Consider the following 8,183-nt stretch of genomic DNA (forward strand, 5'->3'; position numbering starts at 1 on the left):
TATTTAACAGTATAAGCTATGCATGTTTTTAAATATAAATGTAATATAAACAAACGTCGATAATAAAATAAATATATATAATAACAAATTCGTTATGTTATGATAATAGATCTACTGAAGTCAACTTCTTACCAGAAAACAAGCTGTGGTTGTATGATCCCAGGAAGACCAAAGGGAAGTCTCCTAAGTTGTCTTCTCCATGGGAAGGTCAATATGACATAGTGGATCGTCTCTCAGACGTGACTTTCCGTATAAAATGTGGTCGATGAGGTAAGCCAAAGGTGGTGCATGCCAACAGGTTATGGCGTTATCACGGTCCAGGACATTACAGTTAGAATAGAGGTGAACAATGGAACAAATGACGCTGCTGAAGATGTGTCACCTGAAAAAGCCACTGTCGAAGAAGAAACTCTACCCGGTTTTGAGAAGGAAAACAATGAAGCTGTTAATGAAGTTACTACCATTGATATGACTGCTACCGATAATGGGACATTTCCTGATAGAGTAGATGAACTTCACGTGAAGCAAAAGCCAATGAGACAGAGACCAGTACAAAAGAAGAAACATCCTGTAAAATTAAGAGACTTTGATGTATTTTAATTTTGCATTTGTAAATTCTGTACATTTAATTAAGTTACTGTTAATTATCTATTGGTTTAATGTAAGTGGCTATTGTTTGGGATGAACAATACTAATGAAAGGGCAGTGTTACAACCGCGGAAGTCACGTGATGTTGCTGGCGCATTGGCGCTGCTGGCGTGTGCGAGGAGTTTCTCGAATGATTGTAAATTTCCTAGTTTGTTTGGGACGCCCTCTTTTTTAGTATATAAGCCCGGCAAATAAAGAAAAGATTGATAGGCAGATAGATTGAAGATAGAGATAACTGGGTCAAGCGAACAGCAGGCACCATAAGTAAAGTGTGTGAGTCACTGTGATTTATAGCGTGTGTTATAAAGGTTGTTAAGTTTAAAGTGACTGTGGAAATTCTGCGTATTACAAATCTGTATCGAAAAAGAATAAACTAGTTTTAATTAAGAAAGGACTTGTACCGCTGAAGTTCCTTGGAAAGAATTTATACTGGAAATTAACAAACGACCAGATACGTAACAATAATGTTATGTCTCTGTTCGTTTGTTAATTTCCCGTAAAAATTGTTTCCGTAAATTAGGCCAAAATATAAAAGGACCATTCTCTTGTTACAATGTATAAAGATAAAGTTAACCTTTACTTTAACTTCTGTGTGGAATTTACTACAACAATAATGACACTCCAGTATTCCGTGAAACAGCTTCTACAGTAAGCCATTTAATTAACTACGTGTAAATATCGAAATACAACCACATGAATGAAAATGGAAGTTAACCTTAGTTCCATAAGTAAAATTAAGGAGTTCCCCGTGAGTAAAGCAAAAGAAAATATACTAACCTGCTATAACAAATGTAATGCAAAAGCTTTAGAAGTTCTTACATTTCTTAAATTTATGAATTGTTAAATTTTTGTAACTGTAGAAATTGTGTAAACTATTCTTTTTGAAGCTTCAAACACTGTCTTATGTATGTCAATAAACCCTCAAGTTTCTACCACAAGAAAACAATTACTGGTTCTTGTTAGATCAGTTAGCCAACAGGCAGTGAATGTCAATGGCGATTCCATTCGGAACTATTATCTAATTTGTCAATAAAAAGACATCAGCTCACTAATTAAAAACAACAACTGTAAGAGAATTAGATAAGCATACGGTCTTCACTTAACCTATTTCGCCACTTCAGGAAAATGAAAGCTAGTAACTCAGTTTAGTGCCTCTCTGTGTTCAACCAGAGAACTATGAAAAAAAAATTTGGAAATTTTACTTTTTAATTAAAGACGTGGAAAACATATAGTACGTTCCTATATTACACTATCAATCCCCCGAATAATCTTGTAAACTTCAAGAGACAATAGGATAAGACAGTTTATCAATCCCCATAATCATCCTAAGTAGCCTTGTCCTGAACTCTTGTTCAATAAATCTATATCCTTCTTAGATAAAAATATCAGAACTGGTCACAATACCAAAACTGAGGTCCAACTAGAGATTGTATAATGATATAATCATCTCTTTTGGCTGGTACTAAATATGCCTGTAAATTCATCATAAAATTTTATTAGTTTTCCCACTAGCAACAGAATACTGCCTAAATAGCTTGAGTGACCTATCTGACATCAAGCTAAGGTTTTTTCTTCTGTCATGATATTCAGAAGATTCGCATCTATATTCAATGTGTGATCCAAATTATGATAACCTAAATATATTCATTACCTTGCGAATACTATAAATAAAAGTCATTTACTGACTATTTGTCCAACTTACCAATTGGTTCAAGTCATTATGTAGCACCTAAGATTTTCAAGATAGCTAGAAACACTCAAGCAACTGTTCTAATTGATCACATATGTTCATAATGATGTAAGTAAGAAACAGTAAAGATCTAAGCATTAATCACTGAGGTACTGACCTAGTACCTAGTCTGAATGGACTCCACTAATAACCATTTTTTACTTTCCCCCACCCACCAGCCCTTCAACCCAATGTTATTTTTTCTAGTTAATCATCTATTTGTCAACCTATCAAAATCACTTCTCTAAATTTAAGAATACCAAATCCAAACACCTTCATTATCCAGTAAACGGGTAACATCAGAAAAATGGGTGGGATAGTAGTAAAGCAAGACTGCTTTTTAGTGAATCCTTGTTGATTTTCTTTATGATGCTATATTTTACTAAATGATTAAAAAACAACAACATTGTTTCATGGGACTCTCTAGAATAGTTCCCACTACAAGAGTAAGACTAACTGATCTATAATATTTAGGAAAATTCTTATCACCCTCTTTACAAATAAGCATAATGTTACCAAGTCTCCAATCCTCAAGTATCTTCACACCTCACACACACACACTGTTCTTGAACCTCTTTTAAAACTTCTGGAAAAACATTACTTGGCTTGATACTTTATCGACTTGTAACCTCTATAAATTTTACTTATATGAAAGGATTAAGATATACATTAGTCAGATCAGTTTTAATATTATTTAATTATTAATCTTCCTAATATGTCTCCAACTCTTATAGCCACATCCTCATTCCTAGTTAATAATAACTCAAAAATGGTATCCTTTGTAGTTTTTTTCCTTGACCATTGATATAGAAACCACCCTGAATCATTTCAAGAACGGTTTCTTCTCTACTAACTGACTCGACATAATCCAAATAAAAATTTCTGAAATGAAAGTCTGACATGATTATTGCATCGGTATCTTTGTTAATAACAGTCCTGGTCTCAATATACAATTTATCATGGAAAACGTCTGCCTGATAAACTGTCATTTAAAAACTTTGAAACCCCTAACTATAACCCATGTATATATATTGAACCTCTTGTTCATCACCTTTTACGTTTTCACTTCCACAGGCTGCAACTTATCTCTTATATAGAGAGCCACTCCACTCCCTATTTTAAAATGGCTTTCAATAACAAATAGTTAAAACCACGATTTTCAAATATATCCCATTATCATTGTCCTCCGTCTCTAACCACATATCCGACAAAACATAAGTATATTTTAAAGAAGAAATAGTGATATTACATTAATCCAAATAATGATTATATGTACATACATATATATATGAAGCAGAAATCTTGTCTTTATGTCTGTGTCCCTATATTTTACACCTACGCCTTTTTGGCAGATCTGTAGCAAAGTTAATACATGTTTAAGGTTTTTCAAGAAATGCCATAGGGGTTGGCGTTTGGTTTGACCCTTATACCACCCTTTTGTAGATCCTATACTTGGCCCTTGCTCTTCTACACAACTTTAAAGCCACCCTGAAGGAACCCTGGGTACTGATATACGGGGATGAGCTTTCGAATCTGACCCCAATATTACTCCATGAGAGTCCTTGTATGTCCATGTAATCACCTTTCACATCTTTATTTTTTTGCTGATTTCAACCAAACATAACATGCATCCGTAGGACTCATCGGGAGTGTAATAGTGGTCTGCGTTTAGATATGACCTCCCCAAGAGTTCCCATATTTTCCCCATACTATTCTGTTGGTCACTAACAAATTTCGAAGGCAGCCTTAGAACACCCCAGAGAGTGACTTCAGAAGTTGGCATTCATATCAGTCCCCTATGATACTACTTTGGGACTTCTATGTTGTCATCGCATATTGAATGGGTGTGTGTGTGAGCAGTATATAAATAAATATGTCGATAGATATTCGTCTATATATATAAATGTGAGTTTATCTTAATATGTATGAGGTTTTATACATATTATTACGTATGTGAAAATATATATACATATATATATCTATATGACTATAGTTTCCTAAAACACTGAATAAAGGAAAAGGGTATATCTTAATCTCATATGGAGATCAGGAATAATAATATTTTGGTTACAAATTTCAAAAAGCAAATTTTGAAGGGATGCTGTTAATTAGGTTACTTGAAGACACTGATCAAATGTGGAAAGTTTTTAAAAGATAAATTTTTAAATACTTAACTTCAAGATAAACATATTCCTTATAGGTTATAGAATTTTAAGGGTGTTTAAAAAACAGGTTGACTCACAAAGGGTATAAGGGATAAAATTAAAAACTCATCACAAATTTAAGAAATGTAAATTGACTGGTATGATGGGAGATTTCAAAGATTATAGAATATCAAGAAAGTTGGTGAAACTGGAAAATAGGACATCAAAAAGGTTGAATGAAAATGTAAAAATTAACAGTGATGATTTATTTAAATACATTAAGGGTATACAAAATAGTAGGATGGGGGGTAGGACTTTTGAAGGCTCTTAACTGAGGTGATAAAAATTGTTCCACTAATTATAGAGCCATTAGTCTTACATCAGTTGTGGGAAAAAGTTTGGAAAGTCTGTTAAAAGATGCTTTGCAAAGTCATTTAACAAAGTTTAAAATTTCATTGGATAGTCAACATGGTTTCACTAAGGGAAAATATTGCCTTACAAATATTTTAACATTCGTTGAAAAGTTTACTGCTTATGTAGATGAGGATATGGGTGTAGATTTGGTGTGTCTGGATTTCCAGAAAGCATTTGACAAGGTGCCACATAAAAGGCTTGCAAAAAATATAGTTCTATAGGTGTGGGAGATAAGTTAGCAAACTGGACAGAAAAGTGGTTGGATGGAAGAAAGTAGAGGTTTGTTATAAATGGAGTTCAGTCAAACTGGACTGATGTCACAAGTGGGGTACCTCAAGGCTCAGTCTTAGGACTTTTGCTCTTTTGATTTATATCATTAACATAGATGAAGGGATAGTCAATAAAGAACTTAAATTTGCAGATGATATTAAGGTCTTGGGTGTTGCTAGATGTAAAGAGAATGCTGCTGATTTACATTTAGATAATTTGAGTTGGGCAAATAAATGGCAGATGTGTTTTAATTATAATAAATGCAAGATAATGCATGTGGGTTATCATAATTTGAATTATAAGTATAATTTGGATGGGAATAACCTTAATAGTGTTATGGAGGAAAGGGATTTTGGTATAACAGTCGATCAGGCTCTAAAGCCATCCAAGTAGTGTGCTATTGCTAATGGTAGGGCAAACAGGATTTTAGGTTGTATCTATAGAAATACTGAATACAAGTCTAAAGAGGTTATACTTTCATTGTACAGGTCACTGGTTAGGCCACATTTGAAATATTGTGTTCAGTCTTGGGTTTCGTTACCTTAGGAAAGACATTGAATTGTTGGAAAGGGTTCAGAGAGGTTTATTAGAATGGTGCCTGGGATGGGGTTGTCGTACGACGAGAGGATAAAATCTCTCAAATTGTTTTATCTTGAAAAAAGAAGAGTTAAAGGGGATCTGATTGAGGTGTTTAAGGTTGTAAAGGGGATTGCTAGTATTGATGTATCATCTTTGTTTATATTTAACAATGAGAATAGTAGGACTAGGGGACACAAATATAAATTTTGGCAAGATAGGAGTCATCTTCTATTTTTATTTTTCTAACAGGGCGGTTGGCCTTTGGAATGGGTTGCCTTCAGATGTTGTAGAGGCAGTAAATTTAAGTGAGTTTAAGAAATAGCTTGGTAAGTATATGAATGAAAAGAGCTGGGTTTAAATTTTTTAAATTATTTTAATTTAGTTTTGATGATGGAACAGTCGAGATGGGCCAATAGGTCCCATGTTGTCCCAAAATATTGTTATGTTATATTATGTCTGTTGTTTTCTTGTGAGATTTAGACTTATTGCTTTCGTAATTTCTTCTAATAGAATTTGCAAACTGTTTAGGTAGCCCTTCCTTAAAAGCAAAATTTGAGGATATTTAATGGCTTTACCGATTGTTCTTTATTGGAACAATTTATTTCTATCTTTTTAAGTGCTCCACTATTGTGCTAATTTTGAGATTCAGATGGTGTGAGTCATAATATCAAAAGACTTTTATTTGCAAGGTTAGTCCTCAGTTGAACTCTCAATTTTTGTAGTTTAATGATTAACGTTACATCTAAAAGTGTTAAAAGTTTGTTTGCTCGAGAACATTCCAATGTGAACTTGATATTGGGATAAAACAAACTTAAAAATGCATGTAGACTTTTTACGTTTTCAAGACGTAGTTCCAGATACCGAAAATGTAATTTATGTATCTGTATTATGTTTGCAGAGCAAGGTTTGTTTGTTTCCATTTGGCAAGGGCTTCTGTTTTTATAATGTGCATGAAAAGAACTACCAATACAACAGCTAATATATTTCCTATTGGAATTCCTTTACATTGTTTCAGCATAGCATGTCCAAAACGGAAATATATGTTTGTTAGAATAAAGTTTAGTGTTGGTTGAATGATCTGGAAAAGGGTGTTTGCTAGGTAGTTTTTGTTTCTGGTAAGAAAATGAAACTTATTACAACTTCATTACGCTCCTGGAGAGGAATAGGTGGATATAACAGTGCCGAGATAGGAGGGTTTGGGCAACCCAACTTTTCTTGAACAAGCATAAGTTTTGTGTTGTTTAAAAAAATGATAATAATTTATCAAAACAAGTTTCTTTAGTTTCATCAGTTCTTTTGCATAAATTCACATCTCTCTAGCTTTAATAAATTTGACTGACAAACAAGGACGCCCGCAGAAAAAAAAAATGAGGGGGTCAAGTAACTCAAGTTTGAAAAATTATGGAATCGAAATACAAATACCTTATGATTTTCCAATAACATAGAATGATAATTTTACATATCTAGTATTTTTTCCCTTTTTGAAAATCCAGGAAGTGACCCCACTTGCCTCTTCCTGCGGGCGCCCATGCTGACAAATGACCCAAGCTGAAATTTCACATATAACTGAGTAAATTAAATCCTCTTTATTCTTTCAACGATGAAAGCTATGTATTTTCATCTTTCCTGATGTTTTCCAATATATTACTGTTTTCCCGTTCTTAGCTAACTCACTCTCAGATTTCAATACATGCAGTAAATGGGATAACAAAACCATATAAAGGAAATTGTCGTGGAAATAATTTCCCATATTAACCTCAAAATGGAAACATAAAAGTTTAGATATCCACTCCCTAGTATATATCACATAAGATTCTCTTATTTTTGGAACATTACAGGGATATGTTTTCACCCAACATTATCCTGTCAAATATCGAAAAGGTTGATCAGAGTAAAAAAGGTTTAACATTAGATGAATTATTTAAAATTGAGGTCAAAACTTTACAAATACCTGTAGATAGCAGTTGGCATAAGATCACTACTATTAAGGCTGATCATTTGAAAAAAACAGTCAGTGCTAATAATAAAGAATAGTGATGGTCTCTGCTGTGCTAAGGCTATTATGTTAGGTTTGGTACATCTAAAAAAGCCTCCTGATCATAAATATATTAGTATCGACAGAGATCACTACTTATATACATGGCTAGTGAACTTCACAATACATGTAATGTTATGCCTGTCGTCTGCTGACAACTGTCCAAGTATTTCCAGTGGTTGTCCCTTCAAGCTCGTTGCCAGATATACTGCTTTCTGCTCCTTTGTCCATCCATTCATCTCTGCTAGGAGCTCAAATTATGCTCTATATGCTCCCCATCGAATTCCTGTGGCTTCCTTCGTACTGGATCATTCCTGGTACTGACATTCATATGTGGAATGTGACTTCTAACAGGACTGAAGAT

Source organism: Limulus polyphemus, unplaced genomic scaffold (genome assembly GCF_000517525.1).
Source record: "Limulus polyphemus unplaced genomic scaffold, Limulus_polyphemus-2.1.2 Scaffold3403, whole genome shotgun sequence".
Classification (NCBI taxonomy): Eukaryota; Metazoa; Arthropoda; class Merostomata; order Xiphosura; family Limulidae; genus Limulus; species Limulus polyphemus.